This window comes from Pleurodeles waltl, chromosome 9 (assembly GCF_031143425.1).
Source record: "Pleurodeles waltl isolate 20211129_DDA chromosome 9, aPleWal1.hap1.20221129, whole genome shotgun sequence".
Classification (NCBI taxonomy): Eukaryota; Metazoa; Chordata; class Amphibia; order Caudata; family Salamandridae; genus Pleurodeles; species Pleurodeles waltl.
Window position 1 is genome coordinate 612379749 of NC_090448.1, and position 23673 is coordinate 612403421.

General features: G+C 42.5%; 1 protein-coding gene across 7 annotated transcripts in view; it reads left to right on the forward strand.

Annotated features, from left to right (window-relative positions):
• The window catches only part of LOC138259714 (leucine-rich repeat and fibronectin type III domain-containing protein 1-like protein), a 3031897-nt gene that overhangs the window by 2833590 nt on the left and 174634 nt on the right, over window positions 1-23673 (forward strand). The window lies entirely within an intron of this gene.

Here is a 23673-nt window from a genome sequence, read left to right on the forward strand (position 1 = left end):
CAAAGAAAAGTCTCTCTTGTTTGTAAGATCCTGCCTCCCCCAGGCCAGGCCCCAGACACACACTGGGGGGTTGGAGATTGCACTGTGTGAGGGCAGGCACAGACCTTTCAGGTGTGAGTGAGCACTCCTCCCCTCCCTCCCAGCACAGATGGCTCATCAGGATTTGCACGCTACACCGCAGCAGCCCCCTTTGTGTCACTGTCAAACTGACCCAGACAGTCAATCCACAAACAGGCAGAGTCACAGAATGGTTTAAGCAAGAAAATGCCTACTTTCTAAAAGTGGCATTTTCAAACTAACAATCTAAAAAACTACTTCACTAAAAGATGTATTTTTAAATTGTGAGCTCAGAGACCCTAACCTCCATATTTCTACCTGCTCTCAAAGGGAATCTGCACTTTAATAATATTTAAAGCCAGCCCCCATGTTAACCTATTACAAGGAATCCCTTCTTGAAGCAGTAGAAGACAGGCAATGACCTTTTCTTGGTGGAGCCCAGGTGTGCAGCTGGTGCAGTCCTTCTGAGTGCAGTGTGCAACTGCAGGCCAGGGGTCCAGGAGGGCAGTCCTTCTTCTCTCGTTCCTTTAGGGATCTGAAGCGGGGTGCAGCTCTGCCAATTTTGTCATTGCTCCTGGGGTGGAAACAAGGGGGGCCTCTTGTTCAATCACATGCAGGCCACCACCCTCTTGAGTGACCACTTCCTGAGAAGTGTGGCAAAAATAAATCCCAGGGAGCAACATTCCTCCAAAATCCAAGATGGCAAAAATTCAATCTTAGAGTTTAGATCTGGCTGAGCCCACCCACTGGTGTGGCTACGTTTCCCTTAACATACCTCTTTCCAGCCCTCTCTTAATCTAATCAGAGGGCACCTGGCTGTCTGGGTTTGCAGGAAATGGGGGAGGTACAGTTGCTGTCCCAAATGTCCTTCCCTCCTTTGAAGACCAGTTTGGCTGCTCTCCCCCATCCTGTCCTACCATCTGCTGATGCAGATCTCCTCCCACAGATGTTTCCTGTGTTTCAGCCCAGGCCATTTCACACCTCAGCAAGGCATCCTGACTCAGGTTGCCAGAGGCTGACCAATCAGAGAAGGGCACTGCAGGGCTGAACTTGGTAACTTTTAGTAGGAGTTCTAAAACTCTTTCTAGGTACAAGTTATAATACATCATACAGTGGCAAGTTATTGGATTTATTATAACTTTTAATTTGATACTAAACATGCCATATTTAACTCCTTCCTATGGAAAATAAGGCTTTATTATTTTAAAATAAAGTCTCTCCATGTTAGCCTATGGAGTCCATTCACTACAATGGGGGAAACAAATGTAGCTATTTTCCCTCACCAGGGCTTATAAAACATATTTTATAAAGTCCCTGCTTATAGTCACACTGCACCCAGCCCTGGGGGCACTTAGGGCATACCTTAGGGGTGACTTATATGTAAACATTAGGTATCTTAGGGCCTTGGAAGTACTTTTAATTCGATAGTTGATTTTTGGGGTTAACTGTAACTTAAAATCAGCCAGCAAGGCAGGCCTGCCTTTAGAATGACACTGGGCACCACAGCAGTGCACCCATGGGTGTACTGCCTATGCTGGGGTACCTAAACCTGCATGCCTTACCATATACTTGGGGCTTATAGGTAGGTTGGTAAAGTCAATTATAATTAGCCTAATTTGCATATCCATTTTAGTCAGAGCACAGGTCCTGGGACTGTTTCACAGTGCCCAGGGCAAGATCAGAATGAGAAAAACACCAGTATAAATGAAAAATGGGGGCAAAAGATTAGGGGGCTTCTACAATCAGCTCAGTTTTCCCACACCCGACTACTGTAACTATGTGACCAATGTTTAGTTTTGGTTTAGGTGTTTGTTTTTACACTATGGTAAATTCCATATGTGTAATCCAGGCATTTTTTTATTCTGACATTAATTTTGCACCCAACTATCCTAATGTAAGGTGGTCCCATATATTTCACATTCTTCATTTAAATCAGAAATCTTCTGTTCCTCATGAACAACACACCAGCGCGTGTTATTTTGTGGCCCTGTCTTACAGAACTGCAACACTTCTGAGTCTACCTCCTCCCTCATTTATAAACCATAAAGCATTGACATTTGTCTGTCACATCTTCACTATTAATTCTTTCATGCCAGAATTGAGACAGAAGGTGAATGTTCAGCAAAGGTCTGTGAGTAAGTTCATTGTGTGCCCTTTTGGCATTGCTGCTCCTTGTTGTATATGGTTACCCTTGCAGATAATGGGCACCAATGCTGCTTCCCTTTTTGCACACATTTGCGAATTGTCAGAAGAACTTGTCCAGATGGATGGAGAGCTGTGAGAAATCAAACCCTGTGTAATGTTGAGGCCTTCTAATTTAGCTAATAAATATTACAGTGGTAGGGGCATCCGTTACGTTTCTTTCTGTATATACATAGTGAAGACAGGACTAAGCATGCTCAGCAGGGGTCTCCAAACTTTTTTTGTAGTCAGAGCTACTTCTGATCAGTGAAAATCATTGTGAGCTACTAAAGGCTAACAACGCCCAGCTTCATTGACTTGCACAGTGCACACACATTAAGTGTACCACAACCTTCCCAGGTTGAAAATATTCCTGTTGTAAATTATGCTATTTAATGTAGAGTGTCCTAGGCTGGTAGGTTACTATAATTGTCTGAGGTTCCACCCCAGAATCTACAAGAACAGGTTTGAACTCCAGCAGGGCCTTCTTGGCCTGTCAAACTTACAAGTGCCATAACATGCTTTCTGTCCTGTAACCATACCACGTCAATCAAACGTACCTGGAAACCAAGGCAATATGCTAATGTTCAGATACGCTACAGGCGACATAAAAAGCAGGGGTCGCACCGACATTTTGTCAGAGTCAAGTAAACCCATTAACCATTCCTTGTGGACTGGTTTTGAGAATCTTGCAAGGAGTGACCTGAATGAGACTGAGGTGTTAAAGGCCACTGTCAACGACAGGCTGTATGAAATGTGTCAGTCAGAGGGCAGCAGCAGTTTCTTTGGATGGCCAGAGAGAAAGCTTAACGCAGCCCTGCCTTGAAGGCTCTGTACGCAAACAGCTGCAATGGCATGTTGTAAACTCCGCCACCTGGGCGGTCACTGGATACCGCAGTGTAGTAGTACTCGGCCACCCCAGTGGTGCACATTATAACGCAGTGCCCGATCATGTTGCTCTTTATGCCACAGTGTCGCAACTGCACCACCGGAACTTCGGAGCTCTTTTAATAGCAGTCCGCCGCCTGACCGCTGCTTATAGTACCACAGTTTCCACTCCTCCGCTCAGACTGCAGCCACATTGTACTGTGGTCCGTTTCTCCAGCCCCCTAAAAAGGCACTCGTCACAATTTGTGTGACAAACTGCTAGCGTCCCTGATTTGCTTTCAAGAAACCTCCGGGGGTCTTTAAAGAGACCAGATCCTAATTTATATAACAAGATATAGCTATGTCAGGCATCAAGTATGCCATCAGATATCTAGCACTTCATAACCTGAGGGAGAAGTGGCATATACTCTGATTACCAGCGAAGCGTTTAGTATGCAAATTTGCTCTAAGCACAGATAACCATACGTTGACATTCCCATCTTTATTAGTGGGCTGTAAAACAATGTATTCAAACGTCGGAGCCAGGAACTTCATTTTACACTTCTTTACATTATAAAGTGAATTTGTGAGAGGTCCTCTATTTATTAAAATAAAGATATCTGTGAAATGCTCCTTTAACTTAATATAGCGTTTCAGCGGTTGTTTAGATAAATAAATAAAGTACCTCTGGTACTTTACATTTATCTTCTTATTTAAAAAATAAAACAGGGTTTCACAATAATATGTTTTTAAATAAAGGGGCATACTTACAAGAAAGTGGTGCATCAGCTCTGATGCACCACTTTCTTGCATCGCCCTGCGCCCCCTAATGTCACCATGGTAGCGCTGTATTCCCTATACCGTGCACCATGGCGCACGTTAGGACAAGAGTGTCAATATTTTTGACGCTATTGTGTTGCTTTGCTGGACTAGCATCAAAAATGTTGACGCTAGTCCAGCAAAGGTCAGGGAGGCCCACAGGGTATAATGGCAGTGTCATTTTAACGCCTGCCCTAAGCAGGTGTTAAAAATGACAGAAAAAGTGGCACAATGAAATCTTGTAAATTTCATTGTGCCATTTTTTTGGGCCTCCCTTCGAGGGGAACGCCCCCTTGCATACTTTATACCTGACACAGGTATAAGGTGGCACAAAGGGTTACAAAGTGGCGCAAAACAAGCATTGCACCACTTTGTAAATTAGGCGCACAGTTGGGGCCTCCTTAACGCTGCCTTAACGTCAACAAAATGAGCTAGAGCAGTGCAAGGAGGCACAGGGGCTTGTAAACAGGACCCAAAGTACCTCGTGCAAGTTGTCCACGAACCAGTATCAGGAACCCCTATGCCGGTCTCAGGCCCCACACTGGTTGTGCAGTATGCAGCTACAAGAAAGCCAACTGGATTACCAGGTTTTACAGTAAGGCTCCTGTTTCAAGGCTGCTGCTCTGGCCACAGAGGTTGCACATTGCAGTACGGCGCTGCTGAAGACAGGGCGCGTGTGTTGCAGTGGGTGTTCTAATGCTGCTCATGCCAGGATTTGGCACTGAAGTCATCAGCTCCACCCCAGCTAAGGTCAAGTCAGCCAATGTGAGCAGCTGGCTTGGGTGAGGGCGGATAAGCACTACAAGAGGTTTAAAATGATCACCCAGTAAGACAGGCCATGTTTACTTTTAATGCAGAGTATCAAATGGCACCAAAATGGATGTCGGGGTCGCAAGCTACTCACAGGATGTCCACAAGCTACCCGTAGTCCACAAACAATTGTTTGGAGACCCCTATTCTAGAGGGATCGATTTCTAACAGGTTGCAGCTGATTCCATGTTCCTTTTTCGCAGGTTTGTGTAGCACAAACTTTACTTGAAGGCCATAAATCACCTTACAAGAGAGCCAACCTAGTTACAGTGTTTTTGGGGGGCATAGGGAGAGTAAGTGATTTGAAATACAGGGTGCGGAGCTGAGGCAGGAATCATCGCGTGCCTTTGCAGGTTCACTAAAACACAAATGTTCTTGTCCATTCCGGTGGCGGCCGTCAGTTTTAAGGGGTAGGGGGGCAGGCAGGAAGCACACTCACACGCATTCTTTCACACACACACGCACGCACGCATGCACGCACGCACGCACATCCATTAACAGCACTCATCAACATTCAAACCTTCACGCACGCACTAAACATTAATTTAAAAAGATCACACACTTACCTTCAGCCTCAGAGGTCCCAGGAGGGTTGGGACTGCTGCCATCCCTCGCTGGCTGACCTTAGGTCAGCCAATGAGGGAAGGTAGCAGTCCCAACTTCGTCACAGAGTGAGATGGGGTCAGTGAGACTGCTGATCCCACCCCACTCTGTGACGATGTGTCACTGATCGACACTCGCCCTGGGTGCTTTAGGGCTTAAACCTGAGGCGCCCAGGTTGAAGTCAATGGGTGGCGCTTCCCTCATCACCCGGGGAAGGGCCTCAAAGCACCTTTGCTGAGCCTAAGAGGTCATGCCCACAGGAGCTGTGACCTCTTAAGCCCAGCAAAGGTCAGCTCAGGCAGCCTGGAGATTGCACAAATCGTGCATGTCTGCTCCTGGCTGCCTGACCTGAACATGTTGTGAGTCTGTCAGGCTGACCTTTGTTCAGCCTGACCGGCACGCTTCATGAGGTGCAAAAGGTGAGGGGATGTGGCTCCTCCGCCCTAAAGGACGGGCCACGCCTGTTCCATTCCTAATTAATGGTGTTTGGACTGCACTATTCAACATTCACCTACTGCTGCTCTACGGAGCTCTTGTTACAGAGATTATGCCACATATTTTAATTGAGATTTTATTTCAGTAAAAAAAAACTATTGTGGGTACATACGAACAAGAATGACCAGAGCGCATTTCTTTTCGTCACATGCACTTTCGTGCTTTTTTGCGCAAAATGTGATATTTGTCCTTGGATTAAACATGAATACAGGGATACATTGTATGCTAAAATACAAGGAAATGCTTTATCGGCTTTCTGAATAGTATCACGGAATTTTGTGTAATTATTTGGGAATTCCATGAAATTTACGCCAAGAAAATTCAGAAATCTTCAAACAGGCCTAAATAAATTTAGCAACCTTTGTTCACATCTTTAAAGTAAACTATACAACATAACACAGTCACATACACAAAGCAACATAACAGCACAATGCTAACATAACAGGGCACAACAAAAGTCAAAACGTGAATGCAAGGCAATAATCACAGTAAAACACCTCACCATGTCATTGCATTAATGCAGCAAAAAAGGACAACAGCACAAAAAATAAAACACATCAGCACCACAAGATATAGTCTCAAACTTTCCTGTCACGCATTACTACCTCCTGAAGTCTGCTTTCCTAATACCATGGTGAAGGGTGTTTGCACCAAGGGAAAATGATTTGTGATCCTTTGTTGCATGTTAGGGCTTGTTAAATGTATTTCACCTAAAAATAACCATTAGACTATTTTTAACACCCACTTTTCTCCAAACAGGATAACTTGTTACAAAAACAAATCTGTGAGAACAAGTAATTGCTTTTTTACAAAAAACACGTTATAGAAAACTCTGGGCTTTATTTAATTCTCAGCAGTAAATATACTCTGTCAACAGCAATGGAGTATCTTAACCACCAAGAATGTGGTATGCCCACTGAAATTAGATCGGGGCAGCCCTTGGTTTAATCATGGCAGAGACTACTCTGTAGTGTGGTCAGTTTTATGTATCCTTTGCGCATTAGCTTCAGGCTTTAGGCCTTTGTGCACTTTGCCCTGGATGTATTTTATTATTTTGCTCGCAGCTTAGAGCCTCTGTGCACTTTGCTCTAAATGCTTTTTATTCGGCTTCGTACTGTTATTTTTCAAATAACCAGTTCTACGGTCTTGTTTTATTTTTTATATCACACTGTTTAGCCTACTTCAGCACTGGAGTTCTCAATAACACTTTCCTGTTCACTCTGTGCTTCAGTCAAGGATACAGTCTGGTACATTGCCGATAGACGTGGTAGGAGTTTAGTCTTTGGCGTTCTTGCGTAGGGACATTTTGTGATCACGCTGACATGTTAGTTATAAAAACACTTCCTTGTCCCAATACATGCAAGAGGGAGATTCCTACCAGGGAACCACAACTAGACGCTGACTGCCTCGTTGCAGATGCTGAACCAGATCACAGGCCTTTGCTCAGGTATGAGGGTTGATGTCTTCCCAGGCAATCTGAAAGGCAAGTTAGAAGCTTAACATGCTGTGCTCGAAATAGAACTAGCTGAGAGAGAGTAGAAATTGTTAACACCATGATAGCGTTATTCTTATGTTTCACTCTCCTCGTGACTATTTCAATCCTACTGTGTTGTATGGTTCTGGTTATTGTGGCTCACGCCTTAATATCTAAAATGCAGTTGTTTTATTAAAACAATATATAAAACTTAAACTGCCTTTGTCATTTGTATATGAGATCATACTGTAAATAAGAGAGCTGGTTTGGGTCTGAGTGACCACGACTTCCCTGGGAAGTTCCAAAGATGTCATGCGCTCGGCTGCCCAATCATCCCTTCCCCTTGGGAGAGATGAGGCACTGCTAGTTAGCCGGAGCAAAACCGGATTTAGGGTGACAGAGGTCCTTCCAAGTGGGTCAGACTCAGTCCCCCACACCGTGAACAATCCTGCTACCTAGAAATCCAGTAGTCTCATTTAGGATAATGAGAGCCCACGTGACAACTCCATCTCTGTCATAATTAAACCCCTCCCACATCCCTATGGAGCAAGGGCAGGGAGTACTTCCACATCTGTGAATTAGATGGGCTACATTAGAGGTCAGCTTTCAACGCCGATCGCTGCTAGGAGAGGACTCCCATAGTGAGAGGAGCAGCTTCTTTTTCAAAAAGAAAATCTTGCATTTGTTTTTTCTTTCTGAAAGCAAAAAAGTTAATTGTTTGGTCCAGGGCTCTGTCATATTAATAGAGCCCTGCACCAAACAGTGAAATGCATTGACAGGAACCGCTGTGACAGTGGTGCCTGCCAATGCTTTGTTAATGTCCATCAGCTTGGCGTCATTTTTAAATCTGTCTGGCGGTACCTCCACCAGGGTGAGTAGTTCACTCATTCACCCTGGTGGGACAACAGGCTATCAACCAGATTGCAAATCAGGCCCGAAGACATTATTGGAAATCATTTCAGTTAAAAAAAAACTGTTCAGTTCTTAAAAAGGGAACTTATTCACAATTCCAGAATGAAAATGCAACCAAAAAAACTGATTTTCAGCGTGCTGAACCAGTGATTTTGTAACTCTACATACAGGAGGTTCCAAATGTGATTTTAAAACTGAAGCAAATATTGTTCTCCAAGAAGCAGCACTGAAAAGGCAGCCAATGCAAGGAGCAGTCGATGAAATGAGGATATTTTTTTCATTTGGGACCTGTTTTTCCTGGCTGCAAGCACCAACGAAAGGGCATGGGTAACAGTATGAACACAGAAACACAGGTTGATTTCTGAGGGTCACACACTCATTCAAGTATAACATTTTTAGAGACACCTGTCAGAGATTTCACACCAGGCCCTACCAAGTATGTGCATCTGTTTCTAAGTTAAAAAAAACATCCCCCAGGGAAAGGAAAATATGTCCTTTCCAACATCTAGCAGCATCTAGTAGTGTAGCCATGTTAACTTCTCCATTGTTAATAAACAGGGCAGACTTACTTCAAAATCTCGAAATAAATGTTGCAGCACAAGAATGGTGTCCTGAAAAAGCATGGAGCTGAGCAATAATGACCCACTGTCTCTCCACCCCACTTCTGATGGTGCTGCACACAATCATATCAACATTGAGATGAGACTCCCTTCCAGGTCACCGCATCATCAAGATACAAACACCACACAAAAGAAAAGGTTCAGTGAAATGTGAAGACGTGCTATTTAGTGCCCTACATATGGCTAAGCACTTTCCAAATGAATACATGACATACAAATAACGAAGGTAGAGTGTTTTTCAGTGACTATCTGAATATGTCTTTGTTCTGGCATTCCTGCTTGCTTATACTGCTTTGAGTGATATGGAGGATTCATAATTGCAACATTTTGAAGCTATATATAAAAATTACATAGACATTAAAAAAAAGTCTTGCAGTTCCTCTGCAATCTGCCCAATTGTGATGTTGATGATTTCAAATTCTCATACCTTAATAACATTTTTATAGTGCTATATACCACACTTCAGCTAGTTGTAAACAATGTGATTAATAGTTGTCACTATTGCGTTGGGGTCCTATGGGACTCCCTCAAAGACATCCCTGGGTTTAATCCTCTAAAAGCCAGTCTGCTGTTGGGGTCCATGGGAAAAGGAGGAATTTCTATGATTTTTAGATCTCTATTCCTCAACTCACCTGATCTCTTTGTCCCACTGAAAGCCAAATGGGAGGAGTGGGTGGGCCCACTGGATGTCACTGAGTGGAGGGAGGCCCTGATAGCATAGCTGAAACTGGTGATATCCTCCAAGCTCAAGCTGATTCAGTTAAAATACTTTCATGTTACTTATTTGAACCCCAGAACGCATATGGAGGGCATGGCAACGGCCTACCACCACATGCGTGAGTCACACCGAAGGGTGTGCAGAGCTTTCCCATATAGTTCGGACTCACCCAGCAATCGCGGAATACTGGCCTGTTGTATTCCGCTCCCTGTCACGATGTCTAGAGAGAACCCCTGATGGCACAGTCATTCTGTGGTTGATGGAACAGGTGGGCAGTAGCGGTGGGGAGCACATATAGGTTGGCATGAGTAAGGTAGTTACCAAGAGAGACCTGGAGCTCAACCACTCACCCACCGCTGTGGCCTGGTGTAAGGAGATGGGCTGGTGCATGATAATGGAATAGACAGTTTATTTACAAAGAGAAAACCTCTCTTAAACACTGCAAAATCTAGGTACATGGTGGGCTTATTGGGTTGCAAGGACCATTTTGTAACCAAGATGGACAGTCCTATTTTAGCTTAGTACCATGGCTTGTGACTTTTACATACACATTTTATTCACGTTTTATTCATATTTTTATCAAGCCTGCTTTTAGCAAATTTGTTTATATGTGCTATCAGCTGCCTCTTCGAGGAAGGAGTTAACGCTGCACATTTTATCAGCCATTGTACAGCATGTAATCTGTACCTTTGTCCAAGGCTGCCATGTACAGTACATGATATGCTAACTTGTTTTACCAGCCCAAGAGCCAGTTTCTGTCCTCAAGACACAGCCTTACATCAGGCCTGTTTTCGGAACACTGTGTGGGTCTTTATATAAACAACACTCAGACCTAAGGAGCATAGAGGGCATTCCGGTCACGACTGTCCTGGGACTCATACCACATGAGGGACAGCTTTGCTGATCCTGGTGCTGACTCTCCAGCTTGCTTCCTTAGAGAACTGCCATCCAGACAACAAGCAGATCCCTGCTATTCTATGTAGGTATGGGGGTGGGCTAATCCCTTAGGTCGGGCATGCAGAGAGGTACACACCACTATGCTCTCAGATTTAGATACACGGTTTTGGTAGGAACATCTAGGCCCTCTAAAATCACACAGATTTGTGGTGCAGTTCATCCTCTTCACTTTGACTGTAATGATGATTACCGTGTTATTTTTCAACAGCCTTATTATCGCAGCACATGCTTCTTACATTAGGATGCAACTGCTTCAATAAATATATGAAACCTAGTTTGCATTTTGTGTCTAGCCTTGGCATGTACGAGTAGCCAAGTGAAAGGGGTATGATTTGTTTCCACAACTTCCTTGAGGAGTCAGTTTGGCAGGTTCAGATTGCCACAAAACACCTCTTACTCCGATAGGGTTGAGTTAGGCACTGTAAGCTAGCCAAGAGTTAGGCTGACAGCTGCCAAGCAGTGTGGGATTGACTAAGTCTCCCACACTTGGTGGTGCTGCTGTCATAAACATGCAATCTTATTACCAAAATAGACACCACATAACAATTGTGGTTTGGAATGACTTGTGCAATAACGTGCAATATGTCTTGCTTATTAGGGTGTGTACCTGTCCATTTCCATTGTACGGCTTGTTATTTTTATTCCAAAAATAAAACCAACAGAATAGGTGTGTTAGACCTGACAGCCTTAGGGTGGTCACCCCTAAACTTTTTGCCTGCCTCCCTCCATTTTTTAGATGCTGTTTGTGCTGTTTTAAGACCCTGCGCACTTTACCACTGCTAACCAGTGCTAAAGTGCATATGCTTTCTCCCTTTAAACATGGTAACATTGGATCATACCCAACTGGATTATTTGATTTACTTATAAGTCCCTAGTAAAGTGCACTATATGTGCCCAGGGCCTGTAGATTAAATGCTACTAGTGGGCCAGCAGCACTGATTGTGCCACCCACTCAAGTAACTCCTTAGCCTTGTCTCAGGCCTGCCGTGCAAGGCCTGTGTGTGCAGTTTCACTGCCAAATCGACTTGGCATTTAAAAGTACTTGCCTAGCCTAAAACTCTCCTTTTTCTACATATAAGTCACCCCTAAGGTATGCCCTAGGTAACCCACAGGGCAGGGTGCTGTATAGGCAAAATGCAGAACATGTACCTGTGTAGTTTACATGTCCTGGTAGCGTACAATTCCTAAATTAATGTTTATACTGCTGTGAGGCCTGCTCCTTTCAAAGGCTAACATTGGGGCTACCCTCATATATTGTTTGAGTGGAAGCTGCTGATCTGAAAGGAGTAGGAAGGTCATATTTAGTATGGCCAGAATGGTGATACAAAATCCTGCTGACTGGTTAAGTTGGATTTAATATTACTATTTTAGAAATGCCACTTTTAGAAAGTGAGCATTTCTCTGCACTTAAATCCTTCTGTGCCTTACAATCCACGTCTGGTTGGGTTTAGTTGACAGCTCCCTTGTGCATTCACTCAGACACACCCCAAACACAGGTCACTCAGCCTCACTTGCATACATCTACATTTTGAATAGGTCATCCTGGGCTGGGAGGGTGGAGGGCCTGACACTTGCATGTCAAAGGACAGTAGCCTGCCGTCACACAAAGGACTGCACACCCCCTTCTGGGACCCTGGCAGACAGGATTGAACTGAAAGGGGACCTTCTGCACTTCTAAGCCACTCTTTGAAGTCTCCCCCACTTCAAAGGAACATTTGGGTATTTAAACAGGACCTGTGCCCCTGCCAACTCAGACACTTCCTGGAGAAGAGATCCTGAACCAGAATCTGCAGCCTGCCAAGAAGAACTGCCTGGCTGCCCAATGATTCACCTGACTGCTTTCTGTGAAGGACTGCTGCCTTGCCGTTGCCATGCTGCCTTGCTGCTCTCTGGGTGTGCTGAGAAGTGCTCTCCAAGAGCTTGGATAGAGCTTGCCTCCTGTTCCCTGAAGTCTCAGGACCAAAAAGACTTCTTCTCTACAAGAAGGACTCCTTGTGCGGCGAAAATCAACGCACAGCCTGCCAGAAACGACGCACAGCCTACATTGCAGTTAAAACTTCACTGCACACCAAAACGGAATGACACAGACCGACTTCGCAATGAGAAGATCGATGCAACGGCAGCATAGTGACCGGAAATTTGACGCATGGCCCACTGGATCAACACGCAGCCGAACCGGAATGACGCAGCTCGACTTCAGAGAAGAGGCAACGCAGCGCCTGCCGTGCTGTCGAAATGTCACACAACGCCCACCGGATCGAAGCAGCCCCTGTGACTTCATCCTGTCAGCACCAGAAATCCACGCAATGTCCCCAGGGCATCCGAAAACCCTGCAACCTGATGAGGATCCACGACCTAGTGCAGGAAATCAAGGCACAGCCGTCCCTGCATGAAAACTACACATCACCATGTGCGGCCTGAGAAATCGATGCATACCCCCTTGTTTTCCACAAATCTCCTCCTCTGCGGTTCTTTGCAGAGATTTTGAACACAAACCAGGTACTTTGTGCTTGAAAGAGACATTTATTGGTTTTAAAAGACTAAAGACACTTTATATCACTTTTACAGTGATATCTCAACATATACTTATTGCATTTTAATTGTTTTGACCTGCATTTTATCAGATACATATTATATATTTTTCTAAACACTGTGTGGTGTATTTTTGTGTTGATATATTGTGTTATTGCATGATTTATTGCACAAATACCTTACACATTGCCTTCTAAAATAAGCCTGACTGCTCAGTGCCAAGCTACCAGAGGGTGGGCATAGGATAATTTGGATTCTGTGTCATTTACCCTGACTAGATTGAGAGTCCTTGTTTGGACAGGGAGTAACCTGACTGCCAACCAAAGACCCCATTTCTAACAAGGTGTTACCATCACCCAGTTATTGGTACTCAATTTACTGATTTCATGAGTCTGCCTAGCCAGGATTCTATATCATGATCTCCAAAATACCACATTTTGTCAGAGGTTAGTGTTCAGCTCAAGAATTAATCCTAACAATTTCCAGGCTGAACACAGTTCAGCCATATTTAAATGTGCACCATATTAATACATAACCAATACACTATCAAATTTAAAGTTTATTTTTCCTTTTCTTAAAGTTCACTGGATTTAGCCACCATGACTCTACAGGTGTAGATATGTCATGTTGATTCAATTCATTTAGTCACATCTTTCTTTGCAGCAACCAGAAAGGCCTACTTTACAAATACACTAGGAACATGTGAGGCTGTTAATATGACTCAGCCAGTTAAATGTTTGCCACAGCCTTAGCATTTGACCTTGGAGCATGGGTTGGAATGCCAGAAGGGCCCATTTAGCTTTCATCTTTCTTAAGCCTACATATCTAATGCCATTTGTGGGTAAGTAAATTAATATTTGAGGTGGAGACGTGTTCACCTTAAAGGGGAGGCCACCACCTGTTAGCTGTCACACAAATTAAATACAATTATCAATTTTTCAATCCCTGATAATGTGACATAAAACAGTCAGGCTTAGATCACTAACAATGTAGAAAGTATTTAAGCAGTGCACAAACAGTAGAAAAAGTCACACAAAATACAATGAAACTCCACAACCAATTTTAAAATAAAGAATTTGTTTTCTCTAAATGGTCCCAGTCAAAGTCTGGAAGTAAGAAGTTTGTAAGTCCCACTTCAGAAGGGGACTTTTATTTTTTCTTGAAGAAGAAAGTTGAAATATTGCAGAATGAGACTCAGTCACTTTTTGAAAAGATAAATCAGTTCTGCTCGGAAAGCACTGAAACTGTAGCCACCAATGCGGAGCCAAATGCCAGTTACCTGCAACAGGTTGGTTCCACTGGTGTCAGGAGCTTTGGTTTCTTGCTGAAAATTTTCCAAGTCCCAACTCAGAATGGGACTTGGTTGTTTTTTTTAGGTATAGCTATGCAGAACAAAGTTGAAATCCAATCTGATGCAGCGGGATTGTCAGTCTGAAACCTTTTCTGGCGAGTACCGCTGAAGCTCTAAAGTTCTGCAGAAAAATGTTTCATAAGTTTCCAAGGTTTCTTTTGGTGCTGAAACAACCAAAGGAGTATACTTCAAAGGACCCCAAGACATCAGGAGGAAGGCTCTTTGAGACTCTCAAGGATGTCAGGCAGAGGCCAACAGCAAAGTCCTGTTTCAGTGTAGTTTCCACTGGTCCATTTAGATTATTCACAGGAATGTCCTCTTCAGCTTTTTAAGGTTCCTGGAGCCACCATAGGTATCAGACTTGTGATCCTTAGAGACCTTTTTACCTTTGGATTTCAAGTAGAAGGAGGTCCAATCTCCTCTGGTCCTTCTCGCAGGTCACATATGCTAAATGCATCAGGTTCACTCTGCTTGGTATCCTTTCACAAGTGCAGCAATGCCCTATTGTGTGGCTCCTAGAAATAATTATACCCATCATTACAGGCAAGACAGCAACTGCAGACTAAGGCTAATTAGCCAACAGTGGCTCAGGCAAGTGAATATATATTTCCAAAAAATGTATCTTTCCTATCTAGTTAGAAACACTCTGACTATAACAATGACTGGATTTGTTCTTGAATGTTTTCTTTAGTTGTTTCCTAGTGGATAATACAAAATAGTTAGTTAATCTGCTTTACCAGTATTTCCTAGGGAAAGAGCTAAACCCAATACAGTAAAATAGCTGTTGTGATTTAGGGCCTGATTTAAATATTGGCTGGCGAGTTACTCTGTCACAGCGGTGACGGATATTCCGTACGCCGAAATCTAAATCCCATTATATCCTATGGGATTTAGATTATGGCTCAGAATGCTTTAGTCCGCTTTTCGATGCAGTTAAGAGCAGAGTGGAAGATTTTAGGGTACTCTCTTTATGACTGAACAGATTTTTTCTTAACCCTTTATTTTGAGGCCATCTATGTTAGTTTGCCCTGTTCTTTATAATCTTTAAAACCTTGAAAGGATTTTTGAACTTCATATTAACGGATGTATTCATATTTCATATGTTGATTAATGATTTGCCAATAATTTTATTAGTTTGCCATCTGTAAAAGATAAAGGGCCATATGTATAATGCATTTTTGCGATCAGGCCATTTGCAGCTGCAAAAATGCATTTTAGTATGTATGAATTCCAATTTGTGATTTGGTAACATGTTACGGAATCACAATTTGCAATTGCGAATACATACTGATTCGGTATTAGGAAGGTGCATGTTAACGGCTTCCCTTCCTAATACCGAATTGCAGAGGTATGTAGGAATGTTTTGTGACCGAAATGTGGTCGCAAAACATTTGCATTTTACCACATACTTCAAGTAGGTGGTAACCCATTCACAAACAGGGTGCCGTCGTGGGCCACTAAGACATGGTACAGGCTAGTATGTGAGTCCCCTCCAAAGTGGACCCAGTCATTCTTGGTCCTCACATACTCTTTGTGCCAGGGACTCCATGTAGAGGACAAACTGTAAGGGGGAAACTGGACAGCCTTGTTGTATCCCCCTGCTGATGTGGAAGGGGTCTGAGCAGACACCATTTGCCCTCGCCACTGCTATTACAGCTCAGAATGCAGTTACAGAGCCTGCTCCCAAATCCAGAGTCTTTCAGGCTAGACTGACCCTTTTTGAATGCATGCTAAAATGTTTTTGAAGAGCAGGCAGTGGCCCCACGAACCACTGCCTACTCTTAAAAAATGAAAAGAAAGCTTTTCATTTTTCTTTTTTAAATGCATCCCGTTTTCCTTTAAGGAAAACTGGCCACACTAAAAAAAACTGTTGCTTTATTTGAAAGCAATCACAGACATGGTGGTCTGCTGTGCCCAGCAGGCCATCATTCCTGTGATTTTAGCATTTCCTAATGGGTCGCAAATTGCAACCTAACTCGTGAGTATTAATGAGGTAGGTCAATTTGCAAGCCATTTGGAAATGCTAAATGAAGCTCATGGAGTTTCATACATTCAAATGGAGATTAGCTAATTGTAATTTGCAAAGAATCGCAATTAGGTAATCGCTACTCAAAATAATGATACATCTGGCCCAAAGCTTTTAATAAAGCCTTTATGGTTTGAAACTTAATAAATCTCTGTCTCCATTGAGGAGCCTAATTTGGTTCATATTATTTTAAGGTATTGATATGTTGAACAGCTTCAGTTTTTAATTTTGGTTCTTCAGATAACAGTTTATGGGCCTCAAAACTTGCACAAGGAAAATTGCAAACAGGAGTAGCTAGAACAATGTCTTAAGGACTCACTTTAGCTGTAATTTAAAATCACACTTAATGGTCAAATCAGATTTCCTATTACTATTTTGAAAATTACACGTTTAGAAAGTTGTCATTTTTCTGTCAAAAGGCATTCCTCCCTGGGTCCAACTGTCACCTGATCCCTGTTGGCTCCCCTGTGGTGAGATATGTATTGCTCCAGACAATGGACCAAGGGCTCTGGGTTTGAGAATGGGGACTCTTTCTTGCTAGGATGGCCTGGAGCTGTGACTAGCCCCATCCTTTCAAAGCATAGAAAATCCTCATGGTGGTTGCTAGCTCGGGGTGTGTTCGAACCATTCACATTGGCACTTCTTAGCCACAAAATTGGATCTTTTATAATGGTAAATTGCAACAAGAAGGCTGAGTTTTTAATGAAGCATTTAATCTGTCTAAACGGTTTATGTGGAGCAGGCAACATTTATGGGCTCATTCCAGTGTGTCAGTGTGTCAAATCACACAAAACACTCCAAGTCATGTAGTAATTTGACTTTGACATATATCATTCTTTACACACTTGTCTTTAGTTTTTGCCTAGGGACATTTTTGAAACATGGGTCCCTATTCTTGGTTTCAGCTGTAAAAAATGAGAAAACTATGTGATCTTACCCTGCAATAAAAATGAACCCACATTTTATTCCCCAGTCTAACTTGTGGAACTTGGAAAGGAAAAGGAAAATCACTACAGTGAAAATTTACAAGGTTCAGTATTTAATAACCTGTTATAACTTGTTATAGCTGCTGTACCTGGTGCGAGGCCCATAGTCTTTTTCATTAACTTTTTCTACCTTTTGAAGAGAAGAGGCAGGGTGACTGTTAGTCCTCCTCTTCTGGTTTCTTGATACAAGGGAGGTCTGATCTTGCCTGGGACGCAGATCCAAGGTGTTTGGTGGGTTGGAAGAAGTTGAGGCAGTGGTTGAGGTATGCTGGATCACTGCTGTGGAGAGCTTTGTAGGCATGGGTGAGCCAGTGGATATTATTGAGATGTGGAGAGATGTGCTTATTTTGCGGGATGTTCAGAATGAGCCTGACAGTAACAGTCTGGGTGTTTTGGATTTGGTGTAAAACATAGGTGTTTCTGTGGTCGTCTACTTGTTATAAGAGCCTGGGTGACTGTTTGTCCAGTGTTAAGTGTGATCCACTTGAAAATCTTGTGTAGCATTTGCAGGACGTGGAAGCATGATGAGGCAATGGTGTTGATTTATCTGCTCATGGAGAGGTTGGTGTACAGGAAGATCCTGAGGGTCTTGGCAGGATCTTCATGGATGGGTAGGGTGGGCAAGTTTAGAGGGGGCCACCAAAAGGCATCCCAGGGGGTGTGGTTGTTTCAGAAGATAAGGACTTTGGTTTTGTCTGTGTTGAGCTGGGTGGATTTGTTTTTCATCCAAGCAGCAACGTGGTTCATGCAGATGGCAAAGTTTGCTTTGGAGGTTTTGGTTGAGTCAGAAAGAGAGAGGATGAGCTGTGTCTCTTCACCATTAGAATGCTATGTTGATGCCCTGGGATCTGACGATGTCTGCAAGGAGCGTCCTGTAAGGTTAAAGAATGTTGGGCTGAGAGACAATCTTTGAGGGACTCTGCAGATGAGATTCTTGGGTTCTGAGGTGTAAGGGGAAGTCAAACTTGTTGAGTTCTCTCCGTGATGAAGAAGGATATCCACTTAAGGGCCACTCCGCAAAAAAACTCAAATGCTGAAGCATTCTGATGAGCAAGTTGTGGTAGACCATATCAAAAGCTGCGGAGAGGTCGAGAAGAATGAGTGCAACCATTCCTCCTCAGTCGAGGATGCTTCTGATGTCATTGGTGGCCACAATGTGGCCTGTTTCTGTGCGGTGATTGGTGCAAAAGCCAGATTGAGAGCTGTGTAGGAGTTGATGGAGTTCTAGGCTGCCTGTGAATTGGATCATGATCGCTTTCTCCATGACTTTAGCTGGAAAAGGCAGGAGTGAGATGGTTCTGTGGCTACTGAGGGTGTTGCAATGCGATGTTGGTTTCTTCAATAGAACATTGACTTCAGCATGTTTCCAGCAAGACGGGAAGGCGGCTGTGTTTATGGAGGTGTTGATGATAGCGATAAGCATGAGGGAGATGATGGTTCTTCCAAGGTTCTATATAAAGTGGGGGCATAGGTCTGAGGGGGCTCCAGAGTGAATGGTATTCATCAGGGTGGTGGTGTCTTCATTCGAGAAGGGCTTCCAGTTGCTTAGCTGCTGTTTGGCAGTAAGGGACATGTCTTGCTGGGTGTTCACATCGGTATGCTGAGAGTCAAATGTGCTGAAGATCTTGGCAATCTTCTGTTCACTGACATTATCTGCCCCAGAATGACCTATGCTGAAGTCCAGAATCATCAGTCATCTGGGCATCAGATAAAATGACTGTCACCAAACATCTGGTCGTCAGACATAATGACTGCCTCCGGACAACAAACTCAAAAACTGGAGTTGCCTTGGCACCAGTTATCCAGAGTGTAAATTGGTACCTAATAAAGGCGACAAGTAAATCAGACAAAGGGCATCTAGAGATGAAGCGTGAGTTTGTCTGGCAAACTCTTGACATTCTCTTGACTGCAGAGGCTGACATCCCAAGCAAAAGCAACACATTCTTCCTTCTCCGTCATAAATCCTCTAACATACATACTTGATCCGTGTTTCTAACTGTGCACTATTTCCATTACATTATGCACCATTCTCCACAAAAATGAGTGTGTTTACAGGATTAAAACGAACGACCAGAGCAGAAATGGCTGCTGTTTGAGGTGTTTGTGCTCTCTGCACTATTGTTAGTGTGAAATGTGCTAAATCCCGGGCCAAAAATAGTGCTGAATCAAAGTTTTGCATTTAACGTAATTACGTACAATTTTGCATCATTTTAAAGAAATTACAGGTAAACGCACAAAAGCAAATTATGCAAACCCCTAGTTCCAACTAATCTGTAACACTAACGGGAACGATCCTGTGAACTACATAAGGTAGGAAAGATAATATTGTGTTGGAGAGAGTTTTTTGTTTTTCAAAGATATCACAAATTGTAGATCGTAGCATGAAGGAATGCAACTCCTCTCATAGCAACCCTGTTTAAGAACCTTAAATTGTGTACATAATCTCAACATTTCTTGCATATAAAAGCCGCCTGACTTCACACAAAAAGAGGATCGTCTTTTCCAGTGTGTTCCCAGGAAATAGAATCTGCCTAACACATTGCTTTGTACTGTTGCACATTTGATGAGGAAAGAGACAAATTCATTTTTCCACTATTCATTAAGGATGTGGGATAGATTTTAGTTGGCAAGTTTTTTTTACTGTTTTCTTGAGTGAAAATTGGGTAATACATGTGGAAAATAATTAATAATTTTATTCAGGACACGCTTTTTTTACTTCCATTCTACCTATATTCTGGTATTTTAGATTATTTTTAATGTGATCTCCTGTGTATATAAGTCATTTTATACATGCACTGTTTTAAGAGCCTCATTTAGAGTTTGGGTGGAAATAAAATCATCCAATTTGTGGAGGAATCTTTAAATAAGGAGGGGAATCCACTGGCTGAATTGCCTTCACAATGCTATTCTTAAGGTGGTGGAAATTCAATGGGACGAGTTTGGTTCGTATTTAGTTTTTTTTCCAGAAACTGTACGATTTTCTGTTTCCTTCAAAGTCTAAATTAAGCCAAATATTTTTTAACATTTCAAATAAACAAAAAACAATCATCGATGATCCTCCTTTGAAACTACTCTGTTAAATTGTACCATTAAGATTGTAGCCAGTCAGCTAAAAAAAAGACAATATTCAAAACCTCTTTCCCTTAAAAAATGGATTTGCTGTCGTATGTCACAGATACTAAAATGAAAAAGGCTACTTGTTTAGTTTCTTAGAGCAAGATAACATGCTTCATGAATATTAGATTGTGAGAGAGAAATTGCAGATGACATGGATATTTTAGTCCTGAGGCTACCACTTGTGGTGTTTAAAAATCGCTTAGCGAGGGAGCAGCGGTTCAAAATTAATTTCAAAGACCACTGTGTAGTTTTGTCACGTGGTTTTATGATCTGAAGGTCCAAATAACTCCCACTGGGCAATTTTAGCACTCCGTCTTGAATAAAAATAGATTATGGAATTTAAAACCTATATATCATTTTTCAAGGGAATGATTTCTGAAAAGTTTATATCCCCATAAGAGTGCACAAGATGTAGGTAGAACAGAGAATCCACCAAAACAAAAAGTGTATTTATGTTTGCACTTAAAATGCCAGTTAGGAGCACGCACAACTAAAACTACGTGTTCACTTCTAATCTGTTGAAAAATACTCATCAATTAAAGATGTTATTCACTGTAACACCAAGTTTATGGCCAATACTAAGTGGATTGAATCTCTCAGGAAATTGTACACAAGGGCGTGGCTTTGAAGCACAACATGGCACTTTTGGAGCCTCATAGGTACCGTATGAATAGATGGTAACAAAGGAATGTATAAAAACATTTGTCTAAAGAACTCAATGGTGACCTCTCAGAATTTAAATTTCAGTGTTGTTGGAACACACACTTACTGGCAGGCGTGTCCAAAGCCTCACTAATGCATCCTGGTAAATGTAGTGAAAAGAAATGCATTTAGTCTTGAGACTCATAACACTTGTTTGAAAGTTCCAATGACTTGCATATTTCATACTTTGGGTAGTCATCAGAAAGAAAGTCTCCGAGGGGGAACATGGTTAACTCCTTTTGTTCCTGGGGTCAAATACCCCCAACCGCACAGTTGCAGACTTCGGGGTCAAAAAACAGTTACCCCCCCACCCCACCCCCAAAAGAGCAGGGGCTTGTCTCAAGTTTCAATGGGGTGGAGTTTCACACTGATTGTCAAGTTTGGAAATGTAGTGAAAATCAGTCCATTTCTTCACAGTATATCAAGTGTATGTTTTGTACACCAGGTATTCATCAGGACTGATCAGTGAATACCATGAAAAATGTGAGTACACACACTGCCCCGCAATACATCTACCAAGCACCTGGGAGGATGGCGGTGGGGGGACCGTTGCATGGTTTCCAATAAATGTGTCAACTTTATATTAAAATGTGTTCTCAAAATTTAGACAAAAAAGAGCGGTGCGTGATAATGGTGGCATTCATCTTCCCATATTTTTTAGCACTTTTATGCAAAGACAGCCGAAGGATTTAATCAAAATCAGCTCCAGGGTGGGGATTTGTGTGTAACCATTTAAGCCACCTTTTTTTAGAAACTAGCAGGGGAAGGAAGCAATGTGGCCATGTGCATGCAGTATGGACTGACTCCCAGCATGTGGCACAATGGAACGCACTGTTATATTAATATCATTGTTTGACCTGCCATTTTTCTCTCAAAGAAAGTGAGGAACCAGGGAACTTGGTCTGTATATTCACAGCTTCCAGTCTCTCCCGGCAGTACTGCTAAGGGCAAAATATATAGTATTTCTTTAATGTTTCTCGTACACACACATCAATTGCTTTTGATAAATGCTTCACTAAATTAGTTTAAGCTATTTTTTTAGAATATAAATATTCTGGTGAGGTCGAGAAACATCAGAAACGCTGTTGCATGACAGCAGAATTATAAGAACAGTCAGTAACGAATTACGAATTTTTCAGTTTAAAATGAGCTGCCAGAGAAAACGTCTTACAGAAGCATCTGTTGGCAGCAAAGGAGTATATAATGACCCACCATTAACAGCAAATTGGATTTACCTTTAAGTTTGAATGACATATTTCAATTTGTGTGAATGTTGGATTTTAGTCAACCGGGGTGGCAATGTTTGCAGGTGCTTGTCTCATATTTATGATGGTAAGTAACCAACAGCACAAATAAAGAAAATGTATGATATATCCAGAAGGCTTACTAGTTCCACCTTTTCTGCATTTCTTTTAGACATACATACTTTGCATTCAATCACCAGCAGAGAAATGGTGGCATTTTGAAGACAAGGTAGCAAGCCACAGATGATCTGTAATTCAATGATCACTTTGCACCATCTAACATGTAAGGAGTTCAAAAGTCAGTTATATGTTTCCTTTTCACCCAGCAAAACAGTACTTTGCATTCGAACTGATATTTTACATATTTTATGATCAACCCAATATCATTTCAGGCTAATCTTAGCCATGTTTAATTTAGAAAGCCCCAATTAGGATGGGGCAGATAGTGTTGTTTTAGTCTTCAACGCCCATTTGCGACCAAAATAGGATGATAATGTGGGTACAAACAAGAGCAAATATTGCAAAGCGCTATTTTCACACCGTGCATCGGTATGCAGTATTAGCATAATAGTCTCCTCCCCTGGGTGTCAAACTTGAAATCTGATGTAGTTTTCTTATCTGCAAATGTGTGAATCTGTGCAAATGTAAATTAGCAGGAGTGCAATTTGCACCTAGGTTGTGCAGCGTCATCACTGTCAGTGCCTCAATGTGTGCTACTGTCTTTACTCTACTCTGCACCGAATCTAAATGTCCTTTGTAAACGCCACTCGTAATAGCGATGGGGCCAGTAACAGAATTGCAAGTTGTAATGTTTCACCCCAAGATTTCAGCTTCTGAAAGCAGTAGAAAGCTCAAGGGAAAACAGGAGAGTATCGATCTGGAATAACAGATTCCTGCATAGATTATTCCGCAAAATATCATATTAGAAAGTATTTCTGCCTCTCTAGAGCTACCCGTGACCCCTGTATTGGTAGTCCGACCCTGGGGGACGAATTTCAGTCCGCGATCTGACTAACTTGGTATCCCACTCATTGCCTCAGAGGATTTGAGCGGAAGGGGCTTTGTTCAAACTTTAATCTACATTTCTTTTAAGCTAGCCCTTCCCTCTGCAGTGAAAGTAAACGTGATAGCACACTCACCTATGGTGTATGCATATTCTAGAAATTATTTAATGCACTGAATTGCTTTCTTTTTTTTGCACA